This window comes from Phyllobates terribilis, unplaced genomic scaffold (assembly GCF_046119375.1).
Source record: "Phyllobates terribilis strain yellow unplaced genomic scaffold, ASM4611937v1 Scaffold_12__6_contigs__length_324123572, whole genome shotgun sequence".
Classification (NCBI taxonomy): domain Eukaryota; kingdom Metazoa; phylum Chordata; class Amphibia; order Anura; family Dendrobatidae; genus Phyllobates; species Phyllobates terribilis.
This window is the reverse complement of record NW_027362772.1, coordinates 291,101,548-291,120,266: the sequence shown is the minus strand read 5'-3', so window position 1 is coordinate 291,120,266 and position 18,719 is coordinate 291,101,548. Positions and strand designations below refer to the sequence as shown.

Below are 18,719 nucleotides of genomic sequence, written 5' to 3'. Positions count from 1 at the left end.
CCGCAAAACAAAGGCCCGGCTGTCACACCACTTCTATTGGACCCAAATGGGGACAGACATTGCCAACTACTGCCACTCCTGTATCACGTGCCAAAGAGTGGGGAAGTCGGGGCGTGTCCCCACAGCTCCCCTGATCCCTTTGCCCGCGATAGAGGAGCCCTTCCAGAGGATTGCTGTGGACATCATTGGTCCGCTGGCCATCCCCAGCAGCTCTGGGTAGCAGTTCATCCTTACTGTGGTAGACTATGCTACCCGGTACCCGGAGGCAGTAGCTCTGTCCTCCACTCGAGCCGTTAAGGTGGCGGATGCCCTGCTGGCCATTTTTTCACGGGTAGGATTTCCCAGGGAGATGTTCACAGACCAGGGGACTCAGTTCATGTCTCGCCTAATGGAAGCTCTCTGTAAGAAAATGCAGGTGCAGCACCTGGTAGCAAGTTCGTATCACCCACAGACCAATGGGTTGTGTGAACGATTCAATGGTACCCTTAAGCAGATGCTTAAGATGCTGGTCGAGTCCCATGGGTGCGACTGGGAGCGGTTCCTCCCACACCTGCTCTTTGCTTACAGAGAGGTACCACAGGCCTCGACGGGGTTCTCTCCCTTCGAGCTCCTGTATGGCCGACGAGTCCGGGGGCCCCTTGGTCTGGTAAGAGAATCCTGGGAAGGGGAACTGAACACCCCCGAAGTGTCTGTCATAGAGTATGTTATGTGGCTTCATGACAAAATGCAGGCCATGACGCAGCTGGTGCATGAGAATATCGTGCAGGCCCAGGCCAGCCAGAAGCTGTGGTACGATCGGAACGCCCGGGAGCGGGTGTACGAAGTGGGTCAGAAGGTGTGGGTCCTAGTCCCAATGACCCAGAACAAGCTTCAGGCGGCCTGGGAAGGCCCATACCCCATATGCCAGCGCCTCAATGACGTGAACTACGTGGTCACCATTGACCATGCCAGGAAGAGGCAGAAGGTCTTCCACGTCAACATGATCAAAGCTCATCATGACAGGGAGGCCTGTGCCCTTCCTGTATGTAGCGTCCCCGAAGAAGGCGAGACAGAAGTCCTGGTGGACTTACTGGCCGTCGCCCGGGACGGAGGGTCTATTGAGGACGCGGAATTCAATCTGCAGCTATCCACAGACCAGAAGTCCCAGCTGCGAGAGGTGTTCCGGCCTTACTTGACCCTCTTCACGGGTGTCCCCGGGAGGACACAGCTAGCTGTCCACCAGGTGGACACAGGGAGTCACCCCCCAGTTCGTCAATCCGCTTACCGGGTCTCTCTAGAGGTGCAGAAAGACATGAAGGCGGAGATAGATGAGATGTTGGACTAGGGGTGATCCAGCGGTCAAAAAGTGCCTGGGCCTCACCTGTAGTCCTGGTCCCGATAAAGGACCGGACCACCCCGTTCTGCGTGGACTACAGGAGGCTAAATGCCATCACAGCTCCTGATGCGTACCCGAAGCCACGCATCGATGAGCTGCTGGATCGCTTAGCCGGGGCAAGGTACTTGACAATTATGGACCTGAGTCGAGGATACTGGCAGATTCCTCTGTCTCAGGAGGCCCAGGAGAGGTTCGCCTTCATTACACCGTTCGGGTTGTATGAATCCCTTGTCATGCCCTTTGGCATGAGGAATGCACCTGCCTCTTTCCAGCGATTAGTCAACCAGCTGCTCGAGGGACTGGAGGGGTTCGTGGTTGCGTACCTGGATGACATTGCTGTCTTCAGTCCCACCTGGGAGGAACACCTGGCACACCTGGAGCAGGTGCTCAGGCGGGTCCAGGGCGCTGGGTTGACTATAAAGCCTGCAAAGTGTCAGGTAAGCATGACAGAGGTGCAGTACCTCGGACACCGAGTGGGTGGCGGAACTCTGAAGCCAGAGCCCGGGAAGGTTGATGCCATCACCTCCTGGCCCTCCCCCAATACCAAGAAGCAGGTGATGTCCTTCTTGGGTATGGCAGGGTACTATAGGAAGTTTGTTCCCAACTATAGTGCCCTTGCTAAGCCTCTGACGGACCTCACAGAAAAGAAGCTGCCGCAGACAGTCGACTGGACAGCTGACTGTGAGCGGTCCTTCACGGCGCTGAAAGCTGCCCTGGCCAGCTCCCCAGTACTGCAGGCCCTGGACTTCACCCGGCGGTTTGTAGTCCAAACGGACACAAGTGCGTTTGGCCTGGGTGCTGTGCTCAGCCAGGTAAATGGGCAGGGAGAAGAGCATTCAGTGATGTTCAGCCGCAAGCTCTTACCCCGGGAAGTGGCATACGCTACTGTGGAGAAGGAGTGCCTCGCTATAGTGTGGGCCCTGCAGAAGCTGCAGCCCTATCTATACGGGCGCAACTTCACCATAGTGACTGACCACAACCACCTCAGCTGGCTGCACCGGGTGTCCGGTGACAATGGTAAACTACTGCGGTGGAGCCTGACTCTACAGCAGTACGATTTTACCATTCAGCACAAGAAGGGTAGTGAACATGGCAACGTCGACGGCCTGTCCCGTCAAGGAGAGACCGAGGAGATAGTCTTAAAGGGGCGATCTGTAAATCACCCCTTACGCCACCTCAAAGAGGGGAAGATGTAAGGAAAATATTAATATCAGCAAAATGTTCTTCCATATCTGCCTGACGTAGATGTTCACTCCCCTCCCTTATGAAATATGAGATATTATGAGTTCCATACGTCCGGCAATAACGAGACCCAAATGGGTTGTGACCAAATCAGCCCAGGAATGTGTAGGTCCTTTTCCAGGGCTGTAACCAAAATCAGGGAGCTGCAGTGCAAAACACCAGAATGGCAGACTGCAGCTATGCGAAGTGTGATATCAAAATAAGGATAAAATCATAAGGGAAAAATTGGCGTAGTTTGCAAGCTTCTGCGATCAACGAGCGATGAGTTATCGCAGAAGTTAGCGTTTCTAATAAAAATGTACAGGCTGGAGACCGACCCACATGATGTCACCACAAGGGGCGTGTGGCCAGATCTCACCTGAGGTATATAAGAATCTATGGAGAAGACAGGAGCACTCATTGCCAGGGGGGAATAAGAATTATAAGCAACGGGTCCTGTTCAATAACAGCATATTCCAACCGGAGCGCCCCTCCTCCACCTATATTGAGTCGTTGCAGTGAACTTTATAGTGTAAGTTTCACTTTTTTACCCTGTTTATTTTATGTAACTGCGTATGTATGTTAATGTCCCCTTTGTAACATCCTTGTATATATTTTTCCTAAACACTGCCTCCCTTTTGGATTAAATATAAAATTTAATAGTTCTGTTTCTTTTGTTCTGTAATCGTTCCCTCCCCCGAAGCCATATACGCTACCAAAACGCAGGCGTCCGGCCAGGCCTGTATTATATTTCAAACTCGGCCGGTGGTGGCAGAGAGTATTAATAATTGGGCTATCGTAGAGCTGACAGTGACCGTACGAAGGGCGTTAAACACGGATTCCAGGCTGTGGAACCCAGGGTGTTGAGCCATACGCTCACTGGTCGCTTACCGATACCTACGTAGAAAGTAGTCTGGATCGCGTGCTCGCGACTCCGGACGAAATACGGACAGCGTGACGGCACGGTGAGATATTGTGTGATCTCCCCGGTGTCGTCCTGACTGTGTGTGTTGGGTATCCCCTGACACCGTGGAATCAAACCTTTTAGAATATATTTCTCTAAAAAAAAACTATTCCACCATGTCCGTGTTCTTTTTTGTAATAGAAACTTCAATTTAAGGATCTGCTCCTGGTGGTCCTTACAATTCACATTTAAAATCAAACTGAAGTCCTCCTTGAACACCTCATTATTTGAGACAACCACGATGAATCTCGTGATCTGAAATCCATTGTTCTGGAATTATTGGCTGTGAAAAACACAGAGAACAACACTATTATTACATTCACAGAACACCACATGTTGGTGGAACCTTAGTGGTTAATCACAATAATCTCCCACCTACAAGCAACAACCGGAGTCATCCACTTTATCATAAACTTTCTTAAATAGACAAAGATACTGTAAACTGCATTGGGCACTGGAGACTAGTTAGTCCATGCGCCTCACGATCCCACGGGGGGAATCCAGTGACGGCTTCAGTATACTTAGTGCGCATGTCAGTGACGTCAATGAGGGATTTCCCTATGACGTGCGTGCTACGTGAATGCCGGAAGTGGATTTTTTCTTCCGTGGCTACAGGGCGATGCGCATGCGCAAGTGTGATTAGCTCTAGACAGTTTCACTATAAAAAGTGGCACAGCACAATTGGGTCAGTACTTCCTTGTTGATAAAGCTAACGTGAAACGTGCGTTCAAGGGTGTCCCCCAGGTGTGAGTATCACCATTGTGATGGGTAAGTCACTATAATGAAACTTTATGCATACAATTGCCGCATGTCTTTTCTCTTTTCCTATGTTGGACGCAGGGACTAAGTTTATGTGTGGCTGTAGAAACAGCATATTGCATACATAAGAACACTAATGGGAATAATATTGTGTGCATATGCTGAAATATATGAATATATTGTTAGATGACTTGCTGCATAAAGTGTGCTACTGCCCACCCTACAGGGACTGAGTCCTTCTGATCACACCTCTGTGTATTTTTAATCATTGTGTGCTATATGTATCTTTGTCTATTTAATAAAGTTTATGATTTTAAGTGGATGACTCCAGGTGTTATATTTATGATGGAGTTCACTTTCCATAAATATTGTGTTCTGGTTGGGACAAATGGTGGGAGATCACTGTGATTAACCACTAAGGTTCCACCAATATGTGGTGTTCTGTGAATGTAATAATACAGTTATAGGGTATGCAGTGAGTCCAACAGCTGACCAATTTTAGGAAAAACCCCACTAAGAATTTAAAGACACATAGAGCAGGGCCACAGTAATGATAAATTCCCATTAGAAAGGAGAAAGTCTCCGATAGTGTTGGCCTATGCAGTGAATACAAGGGCTGCCAAAAATTTAGAGGCACTTCAATGAAGACACGTGGAGGAGGGCCTCATAAAAAAAATGTTCCCATTAGAAAGGAGCGGGCCTCCTATATTTTTAATGCCCATGCATTAAGTGTATGGGCTGACAAACATTTACCCCTGGGGGGTATACATGAACATACTATATAATTTTTTTTTTTACGGGCATCATAAACACCCTTTAAAAAAATTATGTGGGTGTTGCATCACGGACCACGGTCACCCTGGTGATATGATGGTGGAGGATGAGGAGAAGGAGGAGAAGGAGGAAGACAAGAGCAAATAGCCAAAATCAGGAAGCGTATACCCATGTGTGGGAGTGAAAAGGTGCATGGGAATACACCTCCCAAGAAAAGACACTGGATTTGAGTTTATGTTACGCTGCTATCATTCGGTGGTGTTGAGAAGTCTGGCCCAATCCAGCCCTTGTTCAGTTTTATAAGAATCAGTCTGTCAGCATTTTCAGTTGACAGGCGGATGCGCTTATCAGTTATAATTCCACCAGCAGCACTAAAAACCCGCTCTGATAAAACGCTGGCGACAGGGCAGGCCAGGACCTCCAAGGCATAAGAGAGCCAGTTCATTCCATGTATCCAGCTTGGGTACCCAATAATTATAAGGCACAGCGGAATCACAGAGGAGGTTGGTACGTTCGGCAAGGTACTCCCTCAGCATCTTCCCAAACTTTGCACTCCTTGTGAGAGTACCCCGCGCCTCAGGGCCTGTGCGATGGGAGGGTCTGAGAATACTCTCCCAGAACTTTGACAGTGTCCCCCTGCCTCTGCTGGATTGAAGTTGTGTCTCTCTTGCCTGTACTCCTTGGTTGTCCAACGAAGTGGGTCCTCTGCCGCCAGCGTTTTCAGATGGGAATTTTTTTAATAGTTCCGCAACAAGGGCCTTCTGGTACAGCCCCATTTTTGTAGACCTGTCCGCCTCAGGAATAAGAGCTAGAAAGTTTTCCTTGTAGCGTGGGTCTAGAAGTGTCACCAACCAGTAATGACTGTCACCCAAAATTTTTAGAACACGACCGTCATGGGAAAGGCAGCGTAACATAAACTCAGTCATGCGTGCCAGACTACTAACAGGCAACACTTCTGTGTCCTCACCAAGAGGATGACTGACGATGCTCTCCTCCTCCTTCTCCTCCTCTCTGTCCTCTGGTCATCCACACTGAACAGACCATCTATAGTGCATGAAACTAGCTCCTGTCCTTCCTCCTCCTCCTCCTCCTCTTCCTCATTGTCACCCAATCCACGTTGGGATGAGATAAGGCTTGGCTGTGTGTAATCACCCTGTATGGTTCCTAGCTCCATCTCATCGTGCTCCGCCTGCAATGCATCCTCTTTGATTGTGAGCAGAGAGCGTTTCAGAAGACAGAGAAGCGGGATGGTGACGCTAATTATGGCGTCATCGCCTCTCACCATCTTGGTGGAGTCCTCAAAGTTTTGGAGGATGGTACATATGTCTGACATCCATGTACACTCCTGAGGTATTATGTGTGGAGTCTGAACTGAAAACCGACAGCCTTGTTGATGCTGGTACTCAACAACTGCCCTCTTCTGCTCACAAATCCTTCCCAACATCTGCAGTGTAGAGTTCCAACGTGTGGGGACATCACACACCAGTCTGTGAGCCGGAAGCTGCAAACGCTGCTGAAGCACGGCAAGGGCGGTGGAAGCTGTAGCTGACTTTCTAAAATGGGTACACAGGCGGCGTACTTTAACAAGCAGATCCGGCAGCCCCGGGTAGGATTTGAGAAACCGCTGAATCACGAGGTTAAGCACATGGGCCAGACATGGTACGTGTGTGAGCTCGCCTCGCCTCAGAGCCGCCACCAGGTTCCGGCCATTGTCACACACGACCATGCCTGGCTGTAAGTTCAGCGGTGCAGATCTGCCTGCTCTTTCAGAGCTGTCCACAACTCTTCAGCATTGTGCGGTTTTTCAGCTAAGCATATTAGCTTCAGCACAGCCTGTTGCCGCTTGGCCGAGGCAGTGCTGCAGTGCTTCCAGCTTGTAACTGATGTGGTCATTTCGGAGATGGAGGCTGAAGAGGAGGAGGAGGCTGAGGAGGATGAGGTGCAGGAGCTGTAGACCATGGGGGCAACCCTGATTGACCTAGGGCCCGCAATCCTTGGCGTCAGGAGGACGTGTTCTGTCCCAAGGTCCGACTGGGTCCCGGCTTCCACTATGTTAACACAGTGTGCCGTCAGCAAGATGTACCGTCCCTGCCCACAAGGACTTGTCCACGTGTCCGTGGTTAGGTAACTGCGTTGTTGAGAGCACAGCTAATGTTTTGGGACACGTGCTTGTGTAATGCGGGGACGGCACACCGGGAGAAATAGTGGCCGCTGGGGACCGAGTACCGAGGGACGGCCGCCGCCATCAGGTTGTGGAATGCTTCCGTCTCCACGAGCCTAAAAGACAAAACATTTTGAGCGCAAGCAGTCGTGAAATGTGAGAATTTAGTAGTGTGGCCTGTGGGGCGTTGGCTGCATATTTGCGCTTGCGTTCCAAGGACTGGGGTATGGACAACTGAACGCTGCGCTGGGACAAGGACATGGATGTGCTTCCTGATGCTGCTACTTGAGAGTGTGCAGCGACAGGTGCAGGGCAGGAGGCGTCTTCGCATGCACCATGGACAGGGGATTGGCTTGCATGCACAACAGCGGAAGAAGCAATGGTGCCACCCGCAGACACTGTTCCTGGACCCTGGGGTTCAGCTCACAAAGTCGAGTGCTTTGCTGCCATGTGCCTGATCATGTTGGTGGTGGTCAGGCTGGTCGTTTTGCCACCCCTGCTGATACTGGCCTGGCAGGTGGTGCAAATGGCCTTTTTGGGGTTATCGGCAGAGTCTTTAAAAAACAACCAGACTCGGGAAGACCTAACAGTTGTACTGGCAACTTCCTTCGTGTTGGTGTTACGAGGAACGGTTGCCTGCCTTCTGTCTGCGGCCACCACACTGCTTCTTCCTGCCTGTTGGGGTGCTCTGCCTCCCTCCCCCTGTGTGCTGCTGTCCTCGCTCTGGATGTCCTCCTGCCAGGTTGGGTCAGTTACTATATCATCCACCACCTCGTCTTCCACTTCTGCACCCTGGTCCTCCTCCTGGCAATTGTGTCTCATCATCGTCCACCTCTTGTGACACTTTCCCACCGTCGCCTTTGTGTGACCGTGGCTGCTCAAATATTTGGGCATCGCTACACGGGATCTCCTCTTGCTCCGCTTCAAGTGGACCGGGCGAGAGGCCCGAATCTATAAATGGAAAAGTGAACAGCTCTTCAGAGTGTCCAAGTGTGGGATCAGTTGTCTCTGGGTACTCGGCATGATGGGAGGAAGGAGGATCAGGGTGAGGAATATGCGGTCCAGACTCACGGCTACTGAGACTTGACCGTGTGGAAGACAGGGTGGTGGTGGTGGTGGCTAAGTGACTGGAAGCATTATCCGCTATCCAACCAGCAACCTTTTGACACTGCTCTGGGTTCAATAGTGGTGTACTGCGGTCCCCTAGAAATTGGGACAGGAAGGTCAGGCGAGAAGATGTGGGTGTTTGTTGTGGCCCAATTTCGGCTTGCCCACGACCTTGTCCTCGGCCTCTGCATGCACCATTACCATCACGTCCAGTTCCCCGTCTCTTGCCACGTGCCTTGCCCATTTTAAATGGAGGACAGTATCTTCCACGCTCACTACAAATGACTGAGTTTGGAGCGAATTTATATGTGATCCGTGTGATGGAGAAAACAGAGTTTTAAATACCTGGCCTGTAGGTAAGTAGTTTGAACAGCAAACTGCTGTGAATTGCTTCACTGACACACTAAAGGAAATTTTTAATGGAGGCCAGAAATGGCAGTATTTTCTGACAACGTATATGTGATCCGCGTGACGGAGAAAACACAGTTTTAAATAGCTGGATTTCTAGCGCTCTAATATGGAAAGGACCTGGCTGTAGTCTGCAGTGCCAACAAGCAAATGGCGCAGAAAAAATGGTGTTCTCTGGATTGCTTTTTAAGCAAATAATGAGGACTAAGATCCAAAGAAAAGTATTCCTGGCCCCTGAGACCTGGGCCTTTGTCTAGAAATATCTAACAGCAGCAGAAGGCAGAACTGGAATGGAGCCTCTTGTGCTATATGCACTACAGTCTGCTATATATCCTGCCTGCCTGCCTATATACACTGCCTGCCTGATATCTCTGCAGATGGATTAGTTAGTCCTCAAAAGGACTGTTTGTTAAGATGGATATGTGTAATGTACGGGTTTTCTCCCTACACTACCTAATATACAATCAAATCTCTCCCTGACGCAGCAGCACCTCTCCCTACACTGTCTGATTCCGGAGTGACTGTGACGAGCATGGCGGCGCCAGGTCTGATATAGACCTGATGACGCTGTGCGGCCAGCCAATCACTGTAATGCCACAACCAACATGGCTATGACATTACAGTGAGTGGCAGGCAATCCCTGCATGTTCATTGGCGCTCTAAAGAGCGTCAAACATGGAGGGAAGGGAACCGAGTTCCTGCCCGAGCAACCCCGGAAATACTCTGCGAGCGCCAAGCATCTCGAGCAGTGAGATGCTCGGGCAAGCACCGAGCAGTAGCGAGCATGCTCACTCATCACTATTAGTAACCCTAAATGTGTCTAATTTATACACATTCATTGAACACTCTAAGCTTTTCAGGGCTATGAAATGGTCACCAAAGTACAAAAATATTTTTTTGGAGCTACTTTACTTTTGAATGAAAATTATTTTATGTTTCATCATAATTTTTAAATACAGTGATGCGGTACTGCGATGGGTTTGAATGTCACACCTATTGTTAAAGACGGGAGGGGATCTCACTTCTTCTCAGGTAGACAAAAGAGATTAACTATATAGATATCCTATAGGAATGACGCTTCAAATAAGACACTCACTACAGACTGTCTCAAGAGAAATGATCTTGTTTATTTTAAGATGTAATGTAATTATATACCCCAATCAACGTGGGTTGTGCTTCGATACATGCGTATGAGATTATGTAAATAATATGTTATCCTTGGCGTAAAATAATTAAATAACAGCTGCTTGTCAATACATCTGCAGAATATTCATGATGTATGATACTCCCAACATCCTTTCTCACTGATAATCCTGAATACAGTCCAGGTCATGGTGAACTTAGGGAGTTTCCTGGTGGTGATATATTGGGACTTTATTTTGTGTACAGACATAGGACAAGTATGATAATTATAAACCAATGAGCCAATTCTTATAAAGGTCATGAGAACACTACAAGAAAACAGAACAAACAAAAGTATTGCTACATAAGGATTATCTGACTGAAAAACAAGTCTTCTTAAAGGCAATGATTTGAAGCTGAACCATTATTTTAACACTATATATGCAAATACAAAGGGAATTTCTATATTCTTATATTTTGTTTCAGAATCACAGTATTTTTTGCCGTCGTTACAGTATATTGATGATGGTGTTTTTTGCATGTGGAGGTGCGACATTCTGACCTTACAAAATATTTTAGAATACATTAATTTGATTTAGGTATAGTTGAAATTTACATTTGCTCATAGTAAAAATCAAATCAGTTTTTTGGATACAATAAGACAGATAAATGGAAATAATACTCTGACCACAGATCTATATAGAAAAACAACAGATAGGAATAATTTACTTCACTATAAGAGTAATCATTCACCATCTTTAAAAAAAAATCGTTAGCAAATTATCAATTTCAAAAGGTACGGCGAATAGTAACAGATAACAAACAATTAGAAATTAAACTAGATGAAATGTCCACAAAATTTAAGAACAGGAGATACTCTGATAAATTATTAAAACAAGAGAGAAGTAACGTTCGGAATGTTTTATCCAAGCAAAATGAAAAAAAGTGTTCTTTGTCAACAATATTTTTTTCAAATTCTCATTATATTCTGGTTGTCATTTTTTATTTTTTCCCAAAAAATGTTTTTTTCTATTTTTCAGTACATTGATTCCCTTCAATACTTTTAACCTTTGTAATACTGAGTTGAATTAATCTTTGTCAAAATAATGAAAAAACCGAGAGAAATTATTCAAGGAACAGTGTTTTTATGTGAATTATGGGTATTCAAGGGGTTTATATGAAATGTACTGCTTGGGTATGAGGATTTTCACCTATATATGAAAACAATGAGACAGACTATGTTTGTTTATCAACCTATGACATTTTGGTGAACAGCAAAAAACACAAACATTTTTTAGTAGGTTGGTTTCTAGTTGATAAATTATGATAAAATATATATATTTATATATAAAAAATGTCCTTAACCCCTTTACCCCTGAGGGTGGTTTGCACGTTAATGACTGGGCCAATTTTTACAATTCTGACCACTGTCACTTTATGAGGTAATTACTCTGGAACGCTTCAACGGATCCCCCTGATTCTGAGATTGTTTTTTCGTGACATATTGTACTTCATGATAGTGGTAAAATTTCTTCGATATCACTTGCGTTTATTTGTGAAAAAATCGAAAATTTGGCAAAAAATTCGAAAATTTGGCAATTTTCAAAACTTTAATTTTTATGCCTTTAACCCCTTAAGCCCCGTGGGTGGTTTGCACGTTAATGACCGGGCCAATTTTTACAATTCTGACCACTGTCACTTTATGAGGTAATTACTCTGGAAGGCTTCAACGGATCCCCCTGATTCTGAGATTGTTTTTTCGTGACATATTGTACTTCATGATTGTGGAAAAATTTCTTCGATATCACTTGCGTTTATTTGTGAAAAAAATGGAAATTTGGCGAAAATTTTGAAAATTTTGCAATTTTCAAAATTTGAATTTTTAAGCCCTGAAATCAGAGCGATATGTCACACAAAAGAGTTAATAAATAACATTTCCCACATGTCTACTTTACATCAGCACAATTTTGGAACCAAAATTTTTTTTGTTAGGGAGCTATAAGGGTTAAAAGTTGACCAGCGATTTCTCATTTTTCCAACAAAATTTACAAAATCATTTTTTTAGGGACCACATCACATTTGAAGTCACTTTGAGAGGTCTTTATGACAGAAAATACCCAAAAGTGACACCATTCTAAAAACTGCACCCCTCAAGGTGCTCAAAACCACATGCAAGAACTTTATTAACCCTTCAGGTGCTTCATAGGAATTTTTTGAATGTGGAAGAAAAAAATGAACATTTAACTTTTTTCACAAAAATGTTACTTTAGACCCAATTTTTTTATTTTCACAGGGGTAACAAGAAAAAATGGACCGCAAAATTTGTTGTGCAATTTCCCCTGGGCACGCAGATACCCAATATTTGGGGAAAAAACACTGTTTGGGCGCACTGTAGGGCTCGGAAGGGAAGGAGCGCCATTTGACTTTTTGATTGTAAAATTTGCTTGAATAATTAGCGGACACCATGTTGCGTTTAGAGAGCCCCTGTGTGCCCAAACATTGGAGCTCCCCCACAAGTGACCCCATTTTGGAAACTAGACCCCCAAAGGCACCTATCTAGATGCATAGTGAGCAGTTGCAACCCCCAGGTGCTTCACAAATTGATTCGTAAAAATGAAAAAGTGAAAAAAAAACACTTTTTCATTGTTACGAATCAATTTGTGAAGCACCTGGGGGTTCCAACTGCTCACTATGCATCTAGATAGGTGCCTTGGGGGGTTTAGTTTCCAAAATGGGGTCACTTGTGGGGGAGCTCCAAAGTTTGGGCACAGAGGGGCTCTCCAAACGCAATGTGGTGTCCGCTAACAATTTGAGCCGATTTTCCATTCAATTTGTTAGCGGATACCATGTTGCATTTAGAGAGTCCCTGCGTGCCCAAACATTGGAGCTCCCCCACAAGTGACCCCATTTTGGAAACTAGACCCCCCAAGGCACCTATCTAGATTCATAGTGAGCACTTGGAACCCCAGGTGCTTCACAAATTGATTCATAAAAATGAAAAAGTGTTTTTTTTTTCACTTTTTCATTTTTACGAATCAATTTGTGAAGCACCTGGGGATTCCAAGTGCTCACTATGCATCTAGAAAGGTGCCTTGGGGGGTCTAGTTTCCAAAATGGGGTCACTTGTGGGGGAGCTCCAATGTTTGGGCACACAGGGGCTCTCCAAACGCAACATGGCGTCCGCTAACAATTTGAGCCGATTTTCCATTCAATTTGTTAGCGGACACCATGTCGCGTTTGGAGAGCCCGTGATGTGCCTAAACAGTGGAGCTCCCCCACAAGTGTCCCCATTTTGGAAACTATACCCCTCAAGGATTTTATTAAGGTGTATAGTGAACATTTTGAACCCAGAGGTACGGCACAGAATTTGTTTACATTAGGTCATCATATTGAATAAGTTGTCATTATTCTTGAGCGCAAGTGCTCGCTACTTGAGTTTGCATCGGGTACTCAGGTATGCACCATGTGCAGCGTGTGCTCGAGTGACATGCTCGAGTCCCTGCTCCGCATGTTTCACGGTTATTAGACACCCAAAAAAAAACATGCGGGGATCGCTCGTGCATGGCAGGCAATCCCCGTAAAGTTTTTTGGCCGCGAAGCATATGGGGCAGAGACTCGAGCATGTCACTCAAATACCCACGATACTCAATGCATACCAGAGCACCCGATGCAAACTCAAGTAGCGAGCACTTGCTCTCAACACTAGTCGCCATATCGTCAACTTTTTTTCTTACTTTTGAAAAAAATCCCAACCCCAGCCCTAGCCCTAGCACAACCCTAACCCTAGCACAACCCTAGCCCCAGCACAACCCTAGCCCCAGCACAACCCTAGCCCCAGCACAACCCTAGCCCCAGCACAACCCTAGCCCCAAACCCAGCCCTAACCCTAGCCCAATCCTAACCCAAGAGTTTATTTTTGACGCCGTTCCTTGTGCAGTATAAGTGATTAGACGACTTTATTCTTCGGGTCGGTGTGATTACAGCAATGCCAGAATCATATGGGGTTTTTATGACTGACAGCTGTCACACACTAAAAGACGCATTTTTTGTAAAATCTAGTTTTTGCATCGCCATATTTTGAGAGCTATAATTTTTCCAGATTTTGGCAGACAGTCATGTGACGGCTCGTTTTTTGCGGGATGACTTGACGTTGTTATTGGTGCCATTTTCAGGCACGTGACATTTTTTGATCGCTTTCTATTCCGATTTTTGGGAGGCAGAATAAACAAAAACCAACAATTCAGGAATTGTTTTTTTTTTTTTTTTTTTTATTCTGTTCCGCGTGTGGTAAAATTGATGAGGTAGCTTTATTCTTCGGGTCAGTACGTTTACAGCGGTACCACATTTGTATCATTTTTCTATGTTTTGGCGCTTATACACAATAAAAGCTATTTTATAGAAAAAAATATTTTTTAGTATCGCTTTATTCTGAGAGCTATAACTTTTTTATTTTTCGGCTGATGGAGCTGTATGGCAGCTTGTTTTTTGCGGGACGAGATGACGTTTTCAGCGGTATGATTTTTATTTATATGCGTCTTTTTGATCGCGTGTTATTCCACTTTTTGTTTGGCGGTATGGTGAGAAAGCATTGTTTTTTGCTTCGTTTTTTTTTTTTTTTTTTTACCGTGTTCACTGAAGGGGTTAACTAGTGGGACAGTTTTATAGGTCAGGTTGTTCCGGACGCGGCGATACCAAATATGTGTACTTTTATTGTTTTTTTTTTATTTTTTTTATAATAATATTTATTGATGGGTACATTATATTTTTATTTTTGGTGTATTATTTTTTTTATTTTTTTATAATATTTTTGCACATTTTTTTTTTTTTTTTCCACTTTCACACAGTTTATACACTTTATTACTTTGTCCCACTCTGGGACTTTCACTTTTTTTTTCTGATCGCATGCATGGCACAGGAATGGAGCACCATCCCTATGCCATGAAGGCTGTCAGAAGTGCACAGTGTGAAGATTGCTTCGAGATGCACTGCGCATGTCGAAGCAATCTTCCTGCTCTCTGGTGACCCGGATGTTGTCATGACGACATCGGGTCGTCATGGCAACACCCGGGAAGCCTTTGCAGACTGCGCTGGAAGCCGGAAGAGGAGGCGAGTATCGCCGATCACCTCCCCTTGCCCCTGCAATGCCGCAATCGACTTCGATCGCAGCATCGCGGGGGTTAATGTGCTGGGAGCGGTGCAGGACCGCTCCCTGCATATAGTACCGGGTGTCAGCTGTGACAATCAGCTGACACCCGGCGGCGATCGCGCCCGCACAGCCTGTGTGCGCGCGCGATCGCGATGACGTACTAATACGGGTCTGGCTCTTAAGTCCCAGGGCACAGACGCGTATTAGTACGTCAGATGTTATTAAGGGGTTAAATCAGAGAGATATAGCATACAAAATAGTTAATAAATAACATTTCCCACATGTCTACTTTACATCAGCACAAATTTGGAACAAATTTTTTTTTTATTAGGGAGCTATAAGAATTAAAAGTTGACCAGCGATTTCTCATTTTTACAACAAAATTTGCAAAACCATTTTTTTTTTAGTGACCACATCTTATTTGAAGTGACTTTGAGGGGCCTTTATGACAGAAAATACCCCAAAGTGACACCATTCTAAAAACTGCACCCCTCAAGGTGCTCAAAACCACATTCAAGAACTTTATTAACCCTTCAGGTGCTTCACAGGAATTTTTGGAATGGGGAAGAAAAAAATGAACATTTAACTTTTTTCACAAAAATGTTACTTTAGACCCAAATTTTTTTATTTTTGCAGGGATAACAGGAAAAAATGGACCCCCAAATTTGTTGTGCAATTTCCCCTTAGCACACAGATACCACATACATGGGGAAAAAAACATGGCAGGGCTCAGAAGGGAAGGAGCACCATTTGACTTTTTGAATGTAAAATTTTCTTGAATACCGTATTTTTCGGACTATAGGACGCACTTTTTTCCTCAAATTTTGGAGGAAAATGGGGGGTTGCGTCTTATAGTCCGAATGTTTGGGGGGTATATATATATATATGCTGTGTGGGGTGTGGGGGGAGTGGTAGCGGTGGAGGAGTGGGGCACAGGAGACTGCAACAGCCTGCTGCAGCCTAACCTGTCCCCACTACAAAAGAAAATTAATATTCACTGCTCCCCACACCAATGGGGCGTGGGGAGCACTGAATGTTCATGCTCCTTAATAGTAGCACACAGTGTAGCCGCAGTGCGGCTAATGCCGGAATCGCCTGTGCCTGCTGTTAAAGGGCATGAATATTCAACCTCTTTCCACGCCCATGGGCCTGGGGAGGGGGTGAATATTCATGCTCTTTAATAGCGGGCCCATGCGATCAGCAGCAGCAGGAGCCGCGCTGCGGCTACACTGTGTGTTGCTATTAAGGAGCATGAAGTCACTGCTCCCCGCGCACACAGTCCCAGCGTGGAGAGCAGTGACTTCCGCAGGTGATCTCTCCTTTTGAGCCACGCAGGGTAGTGACGCCATGCGCGGCTCACATGGCGAGATCAGAGTGGGCAGACAGGACGCAGCGCTGGAGGAGAGAAGAAAGGTGAGTAGGAATGTTTATTTTTTTATGTGCAGCTTGATGGGGATTAAGGGGACCATGCATACCAGGATAAGGAAGAGGGGGCATACATAACAGGATAAAGATGAGGGGGCCATACATACCAGGATAAGGCTGAGGGGGGCATACATAACAGGATAAAGATGAGGGGGTTATACATACCAGTATACGGATGAGGGGGCCATGCACACGAGGATAAGGATGAGGGGGCCATGTATGCCAGGATAAGGATGAGGGATGCCACGCATACCAGGACAGGGATGAGGGGTGCCACGCATACCAGGACAGGGATGAGGGGTGCCATGCATACCAGGACAGGGATGAGGGGTGCCATGCATACCAAGACAGGGATGAGGGGTGCCATGCATACCGTGATAGGGATTAGGGGTGCCATGCATACCAGGATAGGGATTAGGGGTGCCATGCATACCAGGATAGGGATGAGGGGTGCCATGCACACCAGGATAGGGATGAGGGGTGCCATGCATACCAGGATAGGGATGAGGGGTGCCATGCATACCAGGATAGGGATTAAAGGTGCTATGCATACCAGGATAAGGATGAGGGGTGCCATGCATACCAGGATGGAGGGTTTCCATGCATACCAGGATGGAGGGATGCCAGGCATGCCAAGATGGGGATGGAGGCCACATATAATAGGAAGGGGGGGGCATATATACCAGGATGGTGGATATTGTCAGAATTGAGGGACATTATCAATATACCAGTGTCAGCACCTCCCCCTTAAAAGTGCATCGTGAACACATTTTTTGCTTACATTTTTTTCTATTTTCCTCATCTAAAACCTAGGTGCGTCTGATGGTCCGGTGCGTCTTATAGTCCGAAAAATACGGTAATTAGCGTATGCTATGTTGCGTTTAGAGAGCCCCTGATGTGCCTAAACAGTGGAAACACCCCACAAGTGACACCATCTTGGAAACTAGACCCCTCAAGGAACTTATCTAGATGTATGGTGAGCACCTTGAACCCCCAGGTGCTTCACAGAAGTTTATAACATGGAGCCGTGAAACTAAAATTTTCACATTTTTCCCACAAAAATGTTTTTCAGCCCCCAGTTTTGCAATTTCATAAGGTTAACAGGAGAAATTGCACCATGCAACTTGTTGTGCAATCTCTTCTGAGTAAGCCGATACCCCATATGTGGGGGAAAACCACTGTTTGGGCACATGGCAGGGTTCGGAAGGGAAGGAGCGCCATTTGACTTTCTGAATGTAAAATTTGCTTGAATAATTAGCGGATGTGCCCCTGATGTGCCTAAACAGTGGAGAACCCCCATCAAGTGACACCATTTTGGAAACTAGACCTCTCAGGGAACTTATCTAGATGTGTGGTGAGCACCCTTAACCCCCTGGTGCTTCACAGAAGTTTATAACATGGAGCCGTGAAAATAAGAAAAATCGAACTTTTTCCACAAAAATGATGTTTTACCCCCAAATTTTTTATTTTCACAAGGGTAAGAGGAGAAAATAGAACCTAAAAAATGTTGTGCAATTTCTCCTGAGTACGCCAATACCCCATATGTGGGGAAAATACAGTGTTTGGGCGCACGGCAGAGTTCAGAAGGGAAGGAGCACTGTGTGACTTTTGAATGCAAAATTAGCAGGAATCAAGAGCGGACGCCATGTCACATTTCAGGAGCCCCTGATGTGCCTAAAAAGTGGAAACCCTCCACAATTGACTCTATTTTGGAAACTACACCCCTCAAGGATTTTATCAAGGGGTATAGTGTGCATTTTGAACCCAGAGGTACGACAGAATTTGATAACATTAGGTCTTCATATTGAATAAGTTGTCATTAGTCTTGAGCACAAGTGCTCGCTACTTGAGTTTGCATCGGGTACTCGGGTATGCACCATGTATCACGGGTGCTCGAGTGACATGCTCGAGTCCCTGCCCGCATGTTTCATGGTTGTTAGACACCCAAAAAAAAACATGTTGGGATCGCTCGTGCATGGCAGACGATCGTTTTTTTGGGCCGCGAAGCATATGGGGCAGAGACTCGAGCACCCTCGATACTCAGTGCATACCCGAGCACCCGATGCAAACTGAAGTAGCGAGCACTTGCGCTGAAGACTGGTCGCCATATCGCCATCATTTTTTTTCTTTACTTTTGAAAAAATACCAACCCTAACCCCAACCCTATTACAACCCCAACCCTAACCCAACCCTAACCCAACCCTAACCCCAACCCTAATACAACCCTAACCCTAGCCCAACTCTAACCTTAGCCCAA

At 46.0% G+C, this 18,719-nt stretch overlaps 1 protein-coding gene across 12 annotated transcripts in view; it reads right to left on the bottom strand.

Moving 5' to 3' along the window:
• Window positions 1-18,719, bottom strand: part of LOC141172709 (carotenoid-cleaving dioxygenase, mitochondrial-like) — a 74,604-nt gene that overhangs the window by 45,078 nt on the left and 10,807 nt on the right. The gene's annotated exons all lie outside the window — the stretch shown is intronic.